The sequence below is a fragment of the Eulemur rufifrons genome, chromosome 29 (assembly GCF_041146395.1).
Source record: "Eulemur rufifrons isolate Redbay chromosome 29, OSU_ERuf_1, whole genome shotgun sequence".
Classification (NCBI taxonomy): Eukaryota; Metazoa; Chordata; class Mammalia; order Primates; family Lemuridae; genus Eulemur; species Eulemur rufifrons.
In genome coordinates this window covers 93391979-93406331 of record NC_091011.1, presented here as the reverse complement: position 1 = coordinate 93406331, position 14353 = coordinate 93391979, and the positions used below count along the sequence as shown (strand labels likewise).

Below are 14353 nucleotides of genomic sequence, written 5' to 3'. Positions count from 1 at the left end.
GGGTGGCCAGTGAGACGTTCATCTTGCTGGATTGATGTGATTTATCACAATTATTAGAAAAAGTCATTTCAGACAGTTCTTTGTTTCCCATCTAAGTTCCTCATAATCCCATTATGCATTCTCAGAAATAATGTAGAATTATTTGGTAAGGGAAGAAAAAGCCACTGTGGTGTGGCAAAAAGAACATGGACTTTGGAGAGGAGCTTTTTTCCAGTCCCAGCTATGCTGCTGCTTAGCGATGAGAATCTGGGCACATTACTTAAACTCTATAGTCTGCTTTCTCACCTGTAAAATACGTGGCATAATTTTCATTTCTCTTTTGGAGAATGCCATTAAATTAAATAAGATTATATATGTAAAGTGCTTAGTCCCTACCACATAATAAAATTCTCAGGAAATATTTTCTCCTCCTCACTAATAGAAGGCAGAAATAATAACATAATTACATGTGATGAATTGGAATAACCAGATAAAAATCATACAACTGATGGCTAATTCGTTAGATTAAGAGATTAATGACTGGAATTAATATGGTCAGGGCATGGTTAGTCATATGTATGGGAGGGTCTCTCTGCCCTGTATCTAAAATTAGGTCTCATGTACGAACTCAGAAAGGTTTGTCTCTGAATTCTTTGACTCAAATGGAGACCAGTGACACACATTTTTGTAGTACCTATAAATTTCCCAGTGTACTGGACGTTGGCAAGACAGGGATGAAAGACCCAGTTCCTGCCAACACCCCAGTTGGCTGCAGATCAGGTAGGTTGGGGAGGCATAATGTTACCTGTATTCATCTTTCTTTTTCCAGCTTTATTGAGGTATAATTGGTATACACAGAAACAGGACAGGAATATGGGCATTCTCATCTATAGTCTTATATTGGGTTCACTCCTTCAGGCTATGAAGCAGGTCATGAGAAAACTTACGACATTTGCCTGAAAAACAATTCAAAGTATGTGCCCTCCTTGGTGTGGCTCTTGCCTTCAGGAAGTGTTCACATTTGACATTGGAACCAAACTTCCTCCTCCCTTGTTCAATTTTCAGAGCCAAAGTCATAGCTGCAGTTGGACTTCAGAGAAGGAGAAAGAGGAGGGGACACTTGTCTTCCTTGTGAGCTTCTCGCCAATTGTGACATATTCCTCTTTGCACATAGCCCAAGACAGGGCTTTTACGTAAAAATGCAAGAGGCCATTTTGATCATAAACAATTTCTGAAGCATTAAGAGGACATGATTGTTCTAAGAACTGCATTTAAAACGTCTATGCTTCCTACCTTTGGTTCCTTAAAGTATAATAGCATTAGTTCCTTCAAATATATGATCAGCTCTTAATGGGTTCTTTGGTTTAGATTTTAGTGCAGTTGCTACACATTGTTATTTGAAATAATTAAACATGGGTTTAAAGTTTCCAAAGGATTATTTTTTTTAACCACAAAAAAGGATAATGATTTTTAAAAATTTGAATATTTTGCACCAGGTCCACCTCTAGATTTTCACTGTAGAGCAGAAAACACGGGAAGGGGGTAAATGTCCTCCCTTCTGACTGGAGAGGGGCAGTTTTAGAAATACCAACTCTGCAGGGATTACAACCCAACACCATGTTTTTCTGCTCCTTATCTGCTGATCTAAGAGCAAAGGTAAGATAGAGTGGCAATTTCTTTGACTTAATTAGCCCTGTTTCTAAGAGTCCAGGGTTAATGCATTGTTTGTGGTTTTGACACAAGAAGAAAGTGGTTACTGGAAAAAGCACATAGTCATTCATTCTAGTCATCTAATTATGTCTGCTTCTGACATTTAACATTTTCAGCAACTTACAATAGTGGTATCTAGTTTGACAGATTTCTGTTTATTCCACTTTTCTCCCTGCAATACTGTTTCAAAGTTGTATTATCCCTAAAAGGTAAGTAAGACTATACTTCTGAATTCTGCCTTCTGAAATATAATGTAGGAAGTAGAAATTACCTTCAGCATATATATTCAGAAAGGTTAGGAATTAATTTAGTGTTCTGATTATTATATTTATTATTCATGAATCATAGAGCATTCCTGTCATGGTTTCCAGGGAACAAGAATTTTTCAGTTTCACTGAAGTTCTCTCGAGAGAATGTCAACACCTCGACAGGGAGTGATCTGGCTGTCACTTAAAGAGGCTGTGTGGCTTAGTTTGCAATGGAAAAAGAGGATATAAGATTGAAAGGATAGGATATAAGATTGAAAAATAGAATCTGCAGCTGTGAGGTTTGAGGACATCGTCCTTTAATAACCAGAAGGTCATAACTACCTATCTCAGCTTGCTGGATCCCAGTTGAACATTCATTCCGTTTAATTCATGTTCAGGATTCTTATGATTCCCGTTAAGATTTTATGAAAACAGTGGTGAAGAAAGACTGTATTGTACATATAGCTAGAGTGACTTTTATAACACCAGATTGGTGTGTTCAGCCTTTGAACTAGTACCTAAGGTATTTTCAGGCATACTATGTATGTAACTTAGCATTTATTTGCAATTTGAATTCTGGTAGGTTTTCTTTAAAGAAAATTCTTGAATGCTATAAACTAGATGATGTTATAGCCCTGTTATTTTCTACCAATAAAGCTTTTAAAGATCTCAAAATGCATCAGGAATGCTATGAAGAAATAAAGGTATAGGACAAGCAGAGATAAAATGAGAAAAAAATGCACTGCACAGATCAGAGAGGGAACACAAAAAGCATTCTTTGGAGGTGACAGAAACCCTTGAAAATATAGGAAGAAAAGATGATAGGATTCTGGATGTGTTCACTGCAAAGAAATAATAAGTGTTTGAGGTGATGGATTTGCTAAATGCCCTGATCTGATCATTATGCAATGCAGATGTGTTTTGAAATATCACATTGTACTCCATAAATATGTACGTTTATTATGCATCAATTAAAAACAAAATAAAACTTAAAAGAAAAACTCCTATGTAGAGAATCTTGAATGAGGTAAAGCGAAATGGACCAAAATGCTTACGCAACGTGAAAATCTGTCAATATTCAAAAGATGGCTACAATTAGCAACAGAGACAGATGTAGGTTGTTCTTTTTTCATATCCATTATAAGTAGAGTTTTGAAATTACAGACCTGAAGACAAAGTCTATGTTCCACGGTGAAAAATTCTATCCGTCTACAAAGAGGTCACACCCCCTCTTCAGCAATGCCCCACCAAAGATGAACTTAATGGAACTGAATGTCAATGACTAAAGCATAGCTGGACTCCTCTGCATCTTACTTCTATTTTTATTAAATTTCTTCCCTGTCCCAAACCTTTGAATTTCTATAGGCTCATCCTTATTTCATTTCAGCCTTAATGCTGTGAATCAAGGCTAATTTGGCTGTCTAGGTGCTATTGCACATGCTGTTGTTTTTTTTTTTTTTTTTTTTTAATCTCCCTTTGCCTCCTTTCTGACTGTAATATTTTGAAATATTTGTTCATAGTTGAATCTCATTGATGAGATTTACTTTAAAATATCTTTGATTTAAATACAAATGCAAGAAAGAGTTTTTCATCACGTAGGGGAGACAGAACTAGCTCAGCAGCAGGAGAGCTGCCGTCTCGTGCCAGGCACTCGCTGACCGCGGAAAGTTTGGGAAGTCACATCTCTCAACTCCTAAGTCCCCTTATCTGCAGAATGAACGCGTTGGAGCTGATAATCTTGAAGGTTCCTCCAGAGCAAGCAATCTTACTTTTTGAGATAAGAATCAACATCAGTCAGTGTGATATGACTAAAGCAGAAATGCAGACTACCGAGTTATTCAGAGAGTACCAGACTTTTAGACTTGCAAGAGATCTTGTAGTGATTCCAGCTCTGCTTTATATTTTGACATTTGAGGAAACTGATGACCAGAGAGATAAAATGACCTGTGACACAGCTACACAGTAGCAGGTGTGGCAATTTAATGTATTACATGTTTATACATGAAAGGTATATAAGTGCTGTGAGGTTTTGGAGACTTTAAAGTTTCAAATATTACTACTTAAAAAAGCTCATAACTGTGTCTTAGGGGTTTGGAGGTACTAAAAGGCAAAGAGTTAGAGTATGTCTTTCATAATGGTGCCCTATAAAGTTCACAAATCTGAAAGACAAGTTATTGAAACGGCCAAAATACAAAGTGGATAACAATAGAAAACAATACACCTTCCTCATATGCTTCTTGGTAAAATTAGGTTAAGGAGTGTGCAAACTGCCTAATGCACTGTGTCCTGCAGCTGTGGTCAAATCCTAGAAATATCATACTTTGATAAGGGTTTTTAAAAATCCATGTGCCTTTCAAGGAATTACCAGCTACATAAATCTCACAAGTAAACCACGCTCAACAATGATTTATACAATGTCTTGGTGATGACATTTTAAGTGCTGCTATAAGAGCATATTGTGGGTTAATTTAAAATGTAATTAATGTAAGATTAATTCTTATCTCAGAAACTGGAGCACGTTACTGACAAGTGAAATGAGAAGAGTGACGGTCTGCATGGAGTCTACAAAGAAAAGGGATCGGTCTGTACTTCTCTGGCACTGCCCATGAGGAGAGGACACGCTGATGTTTTAGGACTGGCCCCAATTCCTTCGACAGATATACCGAAGAGTGGGAAAGACCATTCATTTATCAGACGTGGTAGGAAATCTCTTTAAAATATTCATCCACCTTCGTTTTCATTCTCCCAGAACTGGATGGCTCTTTGGACTATAACTGAACAGATCCACAGATTGGAAGGGCATGCCCCAACCAGCACTAAGATGACGGGTATAATTTCCAATGTTTAGTAATAAGCTAAAATACTGGTAAACAATTGCCTATGAGTTTAGAAATCAGTGCTTCAGAACTTGATCGCCACTTGGGAATATAAAGATGACAGCAGTTGGAGTAGGTAACTCTTGAACCAGTGTTTCTCTCAAAATGCGGCCAACTTAACAGGACGCTGTTTTTCTCCAGGATTCACTGGGGCAAAGAAGCAAGGAGGGTATAATTTAAAGAGAAATTGATATATTTTCAGATGACAGAAATATGTAGAGAGAATTGCCCCAAAGAAATGGCACAAAGTTCAGGCGAATTTGAACGGAATGGAGAGAGTGATGCTCCTCACCGCTCCTGTTTCCACGGGACTAACGCCAGCTGGAGGACGCAGGAAAGCCCCACACGCTGGAGCAAAGAGAACTGGAAAAGGCAAACACCACAAACCTCACAATATTCCTGACACTCACTCTACTTAGATTTATGGGAATCTTAGTGATTTTCTTTTTCAGTTGAGAGTAAAGTTAACAGGGTTAAAGAATGATTGAAAACCACAAACCCTAAACATGCACATCTTGATTTTGTCAACCGAGTATAAAACTGAAAACCTATCAACTAACAACAATACTATAACCTTACTACTCAAGTGGAAATATACAGGCAAAACACAAACAAGCAAACAAACAAAAACCCAAACAAATAATTTAGAAAAAATCAACGTTGATCTTAGTGTCAACTCCAATACAGATTAGGTACGATTGCCCACCTGACTCTCTAGGATTCAGTTTAAAGTAAGATATTGCATCTTAGATTTATTGTGTTTACCAGACAGCATCTAACAGAACACTGAGCATAGACAAAGCACTGAGCAAGTATTTGTTGAATTAAGGTATTAATGGATAAACTCAAGGGATTTGGCAACTATGAGACTCACCGCCATACCAAGCCACCAAGCCGTGCTACGGTCCACAGGTTGTGGGCCAGGGCTCAGTGTCAGCACCGCAGAGGCCTTGAAGCCCAGCATTAAACTTTTGAAAGCATGAGCTTCGTAACATGGTGCATCCATGAATCAAAACATCCTCTTTTTGTTTAACATGATCCCACACTTCAGGGCTATTAGCTTGTCTGGTGATCCTCAACACAGCAGGAAGAAAGGGAATTGAAATACCATGCGTGTTACATTAACCTTCCTCAGGATCTGCTGTTTGCTTTGGAGAAATCATTTTTAGAAAAACTTCTCTCCCACAGACCTAAGAGTATTATGTCTAGTGGGTATGTTTATAGAGTTTGTATATCATAAAGACTTTTCTCTTTTATTCTTTTATTATTTTCTTAGAACAAAATTGAGAACCACCAGCATACAGGTCAGTTGACACTGGAAGGAGCATACATGCCATTTGACATTTGGAAAATTGGAATTCATAAAATATATGAATCTCAGGGAAGCGTGATAATGGATATCAAGTATAAGAAAAAAAAACGGAGTCAGAGAAGAACATGAGTTAAACCTAGGTGATGAACATAATGAACACCAGGGTGTCTGTCTTAATTAAAATGCACAAGGTGGGCGTGTTAGGGGGTGGAAACATATTAACTTTGATGTGAAGGATGGGAATATAGAAAGTAGGAAATTTTCAATTATACTAGCGGTAAAGGACATGGAAAATAAAACCTCGTCTGGTGAAGGAAATCTAAAGAGGTGGGTGTTCCAATTACAGAGGAGGTAATGGAGGTTCAAAAACTGAGGTGCACAAGCCACAGCGTGGGTGGCTGCAAGAGGAATGCCGGGAAATTAAAGAACGCTTAAGTATTTCGCTCTGGTTTTTAATATTATTCAAATATTAAATAGCTTAGCCTTAGTCCCCAACGTGGGCTGAACTTTCAAGCCATCAGTGAGATACTTTACGATTTGAAGTGACAGTTGCAGCCAAACTAAGCTAAGGCCGGCGTAAAACATTTAAATGCAGTCCTTGCAGTTGCTGTCGTTCTTATTGCATTTATGACCACCGGCAGTTAGGCAAATAATTTGGAGACAGTGAGGTCTGTCTGCGCACAGAAGCTGGCAGATTCACCCAAATTCTGTCAAAGTGTTATGTAAAATTACAATTAATAAAAAATACCAGCCAGATTAGAATAACTGTAATTAATCTAGTGGCGAGATTTGCTTTAATTTGTTCAAGTGGTCATTTTTTGGAGCTATATCTACAGAGCAAAGCAGGTTGGGCAGTGCCAGCAAATGTGAGAGAGATGAGAGACGTTCTTTCCTGGGTTTGTCTGCAGTTAGAAAGAGATTCATGGGTGGGACATTAGGAGGTTTCCAGGCACCCAGGGTCTCTAAGATAAACTGCCACGCAGATTCTTATGGAGTGCAGAGGTTGAGTAAAGGCAGCAAAAAACTCATTGGTATTCGCAAAGATAAAATGTTAATAATAACCTCTTTAAACATACCTTTTAATAGAATTTTCCTTTAAGACAACCCCCAAATATTAGCATCTCTTCATGCCCATTATTTCTTATTTCCTTCCTAAGGAAAGCTCTTTGTTACAGAGTTTTCCATAGCTTTTTTTCTTTAAAAATCCTTAAGGGAATGTTACTAAAAATGTTTAGGTCTCAGTGCGATAGTGATGTTAAAGCTCTAGAGATACATCCAGAGCATTATTGTTGCATACTGGAAACTTACGTGTGTTTACAAGCAGTTGTGGGTATAATTAGATTATGCCATTATTACATTGGGCTCCAGAAGTGCTGCTCTGCAACATAAACCTACCATTTATATTTGTAAATGACTATGAGATATGTTTTTAGTAATTACTTTTTACAGGAACCAACAGTGAACAACCCTCCTCGTCATTTTCTACGTATTTGTATGATACTCATGGCAGGAAACTGGGAAAATACCATGTGGATAAAAGAAGAGCCAGCAAAACAGTTCTCACCAAAAATAATCTCAAATCTTGTCTTTTGAACTTGCAATGTCTAAGTATTTAACTCTCTGAAGACTGAAATGTATTTTATTTTGTAAGAGTCTCACTTTTTAAAATAGCGGTGATTTTTATATCAAAACTGGAAATATTAATAAAATAATGTTACAGGGTCAGTTAATATCATGCAAAATACGTATTTTTCCAACATTGTATCACAAGTTAATTAGAAAGCTAATAATCTCCCTTAAGAGTATTTCCATTTATAAAAATAACTAAAATTATATTAACTGCCTGTGTGGTATGTGCTCATACAAATGACTATGAAAGCTGGAGTTTAGTATTGTTCTGTGTTGCTTTTTACTCCAACCATGTGCGAAAGGTATTTGAGGCAGTATTTCATGGCTAATGCAACTGTCCTTCTAGGGTCAAAGTAACATAGATAAACTAATCTGGCTACACACATTTAATTACAATTAAACATGCTGACATTAGATTCATAAACCAGGCACTATACCAGGCAACGTGGTTATGAAGATGACTGTGAATTTATCCTTGCTTTCAGGGAGCTTACTATTTAGTTAAGGGAGACATGGGTACAATTAGGTCTAATAAAGTATGGTTGGTGCTGCTATAGAAATATGAATGAATTCAGAAAAACCAGAGGAAATTAGGCTACTTGTACTACACTTTGCATTGCTTTTTAAAACTCTACACAAAATGACTTCATCAATAGTATGAAAGGTTATTGTAATATTAAATCTCTGCAGTGCAACCCTAGAGTTACTTCCAGGATAAACATTCTATGATTTAACACAAATTTAAGTTGAAGTGTAAGTTCTATAACTTACTGTAAATTCTAAATTGGATGAAATAATATTCTAAGGAGCAGCCTCAGCTATCTGGTCATATACAGATCTGCCATTTTCTTGCTGTTTTCTGCCTCTGAATTTGGTTTCCGTATCGATGAAATGGGATATTACATAACTCAAAATCAAATTAGAAAGTATATATGAAATTAGGTGAGGATACTGCCAGTAAATTGAGTATTGCTCTGCCACCCTTCCACCAGACTGGTTATTAGTGATGGCCAATCACAATCCTACGCCTCTGGGATTAGCACACGCCCCCCGCAAATCTGACCTGCCGCAAGTGAAAGTGAACCTTCCCAGGCCTGTGGCCACTGCAGCTTCCAGTGGTTTAAAAATATGACATTTTGCTTAAATTATAGCTGCCCTGCCATGTTAATACCAAAAACCATAGCAGCTAAGTGAAAGGTGTTTGATTTTCCTTTTTTCTCTGTCTTTAGAAATCAAAAGGCTCATTTCACCCAGATTTAGGCAATAGGCTCCAAGAATTCTGCTGGTCGTGATGTCAAAATATTTGCAAAGAAACCAGGAAGATTCTGATCTGTTTTCCAAACTTGTAGCTCCCGACCTACTTACTTTATTAGAGAAGGCAAAGGTGCAAAGGTGAAGTTCACTTCATGCTCAGTACCATATAGGCATTACAGTGAGAACAAAGCATACAAATACTATTTTGACATGTAAGAAATTATGTAACCCACTGTCCAACTCTTGATCCTAGCAATATGGCATTTACTAACTTTGAAGAAAGGACAGTTAAGGAGTAAATAGATATGTGCTACTTAAACCCTCTGAGTTTCAATTTCCCCATCCACATGTAACCTGAGTAGGAATTGATGGTTTTGTGATCAGTATTAGTGCAAGTTGCATTTCACAGAAATTTCTGCTAAGGATGAACTGACACATTGCAGACTAGGAGAAAATATTTGCACATTATATATCTGACAAAGGACTAGTACCTAGAACATATAAATAACTCTCAATCTCAACATTTAAAAAAACAAAATTAAAAAATGGGCAAAAGACATGATGAAAAATTTCAACAAACAGGCTATACAGACAGCAAATTAGCACATGACAAGATGTTAAGCATCATTGGTCATTAGAGAAATTCACATTAAAATCACAATGAAATATTACTTCACACCTAACAGAATGACTACAATAAAAAATAGTGATAACACCCAATACAAGGAACACTGCAGAGCATCTGAATCAGTCATATGTTGCTGGTAGGAATATAAAATGATACAGTCACTCTGGAAAACAGTTTGACAGGTTGTTTTAAAATAAAAATAAAAACAGTCTTACCATACAATCCAGGAATCATACTCTTTGGAATTTATCCTAGATAAATACTTACTTTCATGCAGAAACTTATAAACAGATGTTCATAGTAGGTTTATTTATAATAGCCAAAACCATAAACTACCCAAATGTTCCTCAATGGATGAAAAATTAAACAAAAATTATTCATACTGTGGAATACTACTCAGCAATAAAAATGAAGAACTGTTAATACATCTTGCATAAACCTCAAAAAAATTATGCTGAGTGAAAAAGACCATCCCAAAAGGATGTATACTGAATAATTCCATAAATATAGCATTTGTGAAATGACATCATTATAGAACCAGAGAATAAATGCATGGCTGCTAGGGGTTAGGGACGAGGGTAGTGGGTATCACTATAAATGAGGAGCACAAGGAAGTCTTGTGCTGATGATACAGTTAAATATCTCCATTGCAGTGGTGGTTGCACAAAGCTACTCGTTTGATCAAACTACATAGAACTACATACACACACACATATGCACACAGGCATGCACAAGCTTTATAATTGGTGAAATCTTAAGTTGTATGGCTTATACTAATATCAATACAAAAAAAATCCAAACTCTCTTCCCTAAATACTCTGTTTTTGTTCAATTCACTCAAAAAGACTCCAAAGAGAGAATCATACTTCATAATTAGTCAGCATACTAAACACACTCTTCATCCCTCTAGTTTCCCTAAGTCTCTTTTGCACAATTTTTGCTCCCTATTCTGTCTTTTCTTTCAATTAAAACCCTGAAACAAAAACAAACGCACAAACAAAAAACCTCTCTCTCCCTTCCTCCTTCCCCTCATCTCCACAACCCTACTTCTCTCACCTCTCCCAAGTACTACTGTTCCCTTTCTTCCCTGTGGCCCCACCAATCTCTGCATTATCTCTTTATTATGTAGGTCATTTTAGCCTATTTTGGATTATTTTAATTTACCTCTTCACCCATAATTAGTAGAAGTATAAAAACCTTCTAGAACCTGAATTTGCCGACACAAATATCCTGGTTGAAGGATTTGAATATTGACAAGTCAATATTGTTTGCCCTTTTTATTATCAAGGGGGGACAAAAATACCTACCACATTTACAGGTAGATGTTATGAGTATTAAATAAGATGTCATATGTAAAACACTATAGTGCTTGGTATACAGTAGGTGCTGAGTAAATGACAGCAGCTAGTAACAGGAAGCAATTGGCACACAAAAGAGAGTGGTTTTGGTGTTCTGCAATTTAACAATCCACAAATATTTATTAAGCATCTAGTACATTCTTAGTCCTTTGCTAGTACTGTGAAATAGTCACAGAGATATAGCATAGAAGATAAATTGAAAAGATGCTCAATATCATCAGTTTTTAAGAAAATGCTAATTAAAACACTACACACCTATCAGAATGGCTAAGATGCCGAGCAACTGGATATTTCATTCATTGCTGGTCCAAACACAAAATGCTATAGCCATTGTGGAAAACAGTTTGGCAGATTCTCTTAAATTTAAACATTCACTTGCCATACAACCCAGCAATCCCACTCCTAGGCATTTATCCAAGTAAAATGAAAACTTATGTTCAAACAAAAATTGGTAGGGGAATGTTTATAGGGGCTTTATTGTCCCACCTTGGAAATTACCCAATTGTTCTCCAATTGGTAAATGAATAAACATACAACGCATGTGCATTCAATGAATTACTACTCCAAAATACACAGGAATGTACTGCTGACACACACAACATGATTGATTACAAATGCATTATGTTACGTAAAAGAATCTAGATATAAAAGCCTAAATACTATATGGTTCCATAGAGGCAAAACTATTGAGACAGAAAACAGGTGGGTGGAGGTCACAAGGGAAATATTTGGGGTCACGGCACTGTTCTTTCTGTACCTTGATTGTAATGGTGGTTACACAACTGTACATACTTCGCCAAACTCATAGACATGTACACTAAAAGGAGTGAATTTTATTGTAGGCAAATTTACTTCAGTTAAAGAAAAAGAAAAGAAAAAAAGAAATATAGCCCAAAAGTAAATGACAGATCTTTGCCAATGTATGCTGTCAGATATAACACAGGAGATGAGGCTAACACATAGAGATAAGAGGATCACATGTACTAGTATACCATTTGTTGCTGAATGATGAGGTTTAGGGGTAGGCATAAATTAAATTTAAAGAGATCACTCACTAATGTGGGAAGAGGAAAGACTGGGATTCAGTGTCAAATGTCAAAGTGACGGGAAGGACCTTGCTGGGCAGAGAGAACCCACAGGCATTTTTGCCCGAAGGAATGAGGGTAAGAACACTGAGCGGGAAGGAGGGTCCTTACTTGCCTGAAGCAGAGCTTGTGTTGAGAGTAATGAGAAAATGATTTGATAAAAAGGATGCGGCCAGATTGCGGAGGGTCTTAAATTTCAAATACAGCCTGTAATGGGATTAAAGACTTTGCATAACACAATTATAGTAAGTTCTTGAATGGGAAGTTATCATAAAAAGCAGTATTTTCAGATGATTGCTTTGGAAGTCGTGTGCCCCGTGTAAAAGGGAGAAAGTGATGGTCTGACAGGACTGGAAACGGAAGTCAGGGCGGGATCTATGTTGCAGAACCTAGACCTCTGGTAGCTTTTGAACTGACATCTTAGCTGACTGTCTAAATAATAGATATCCTGTGTTAAAAACAGAATCTTTGACTGTTTAGCAAGAGGGAAGCACAGCTGCCTCTAGCCATTTATTTCCACAGCTTCTGGGCGTGAGACGTCCTCTACAGAAATGGCTGTGAGGGGAGCTGTTTTCCTTTAGGCCTATGGGGACTGGAGCCATCCGGATTGCCACATGCCCCCGTCTCTTCTGATCTCATAAATAGTGAACACTCAGGAATCCTACAGAATAGTGCTTTTCTGCTTCACTGTGCAAATGTATTTTGACCCGTATATAAAGTCACTGAACGAAGGGCACCCCTTCCAACACTGGAAGCTTCAGTGTGAGTATAGAAGAGGACACTTTCAGATACTTTGCTATCCGTCCATCCTCAGGAAGGCTTCAGCTATCTCTTCTACAGTTTTAGCGAATAGTCTTTATTCGGAAAGATGTAGTTAAATGACTAAAGCTCGAGAACTCAGGTTTCTTTTCAAATTCAGTATAAGACCCTGGAGAATATATTCATTATCTATTGCTGTAAAATTCTACTCAGAATCCTTATAGGGACTAAGTAGTCTTAATTTTATGTTAGGTTATCATTTAAATACCCGATTAGCTATTCAAAGTAAGGATGTCAAGATCAATACTCAGAGACACTGAAGTTAAAGTAGGTGTGGCCCTGAGACTTCCAGAAATCTCTTAATTAATGCTGGGATGTGCTGTATTAAGAGAATGTCAAATGTCTTGCTGAGTAGCAAATAGATGAACCCTACAACAGCTTTGAGTAACAATGAGGCTAATATCAAATGTCCTTCATCTGCGAGTCCTAGAGGCCTTTACAAATGGCAAAGCATTAATCTGAACATCACTCCAGAGAAGCATCAAATTAATTTCCACTTCAGAAATGGAACCCCTGAGAAAGAAGCATGTCCAGGACCACAATTAAACCTACTTTTTAGCATACTTAAGGCCAGTTCTTACAAGCCATCTGTTCTGACAGTTAATTTTAGGCTCTGGGGTAAAAGAGAGCCTGAAGATGTCAAAAGGCAAAACGAACCATATTCATTCCACATTTTTTGAGCACATTTAGACATGAAATCAAATAATAGAGTATTACAGTTCTTCATTAGCAACATTCAGGAAACAGTATGGTCAGTGTTACGATAAAAGTGTAATTGAGATACGATGGAAATAAATACATGAGAGAAAGAGTCAATCTAGAGGATCAGAGAAGAGTTCACAGAGGAAGTGATGCTTAAGCCGAGCTTTGAAGGATTGCAGGAATTATCTTCAAGCAGAAGGCATGAAAACAGACTTTAGAAAAGATAAATAGCATATACAAAGCATGAAGCATTACAGTTGCTAATATCTAGAGTAAACAGTCTGTGTGGTTGTGTTTCAGGGGCGGTGATGGTGGGAAGCAAAGGGTAAATTATAATAGGATTTGTGTGCTAAGCTGAGGAGCTTAAAATGCATCCCAAATGCTAGCTAAGGGGGCTGTTCGATGGTCAGTGCATACATTCTTTGGAGATCTATTGCTCTGTCAACATCATGATACCAATAGAGAGTTATAAATGTGATCTGCAAAAACTCCAACATGCAGAAACAATATCTCCTCCCAAATTTTATTTAAAATTCATGTTCTTATGTGCTTTATAATATGCTAGTTGGTTATTTTGTCCAGAAGTAAAAGAAAAAGTTGGTATACAACTAGCCCATCTCTGCCATGGAGGTTGGTGAAAGGAGAGATCTGTTGGGCATGGTAGGACAAGAGAAAAGCAAGAGATTTCAAAGAAAATAACCAGAACTCAGTAATTTGTTAAACATAAGGGGGCTAAAGAAAAATTTATCCATT

General features: G+C 37.2%; 1 protein-coding gene across 1 annotated transcript in view; it reads right to left on the bottom strand.

The window, feature by feature from the left end:
* CNTNAP2 (contactin associated protein 2) overlaps nucleotides 1-14353 on the bottom strand; it is a 1217706-nt gene that overhangs the window by 527301 nt on the left and 676052 nt on the right. The window lies entirely within an intron of this gene.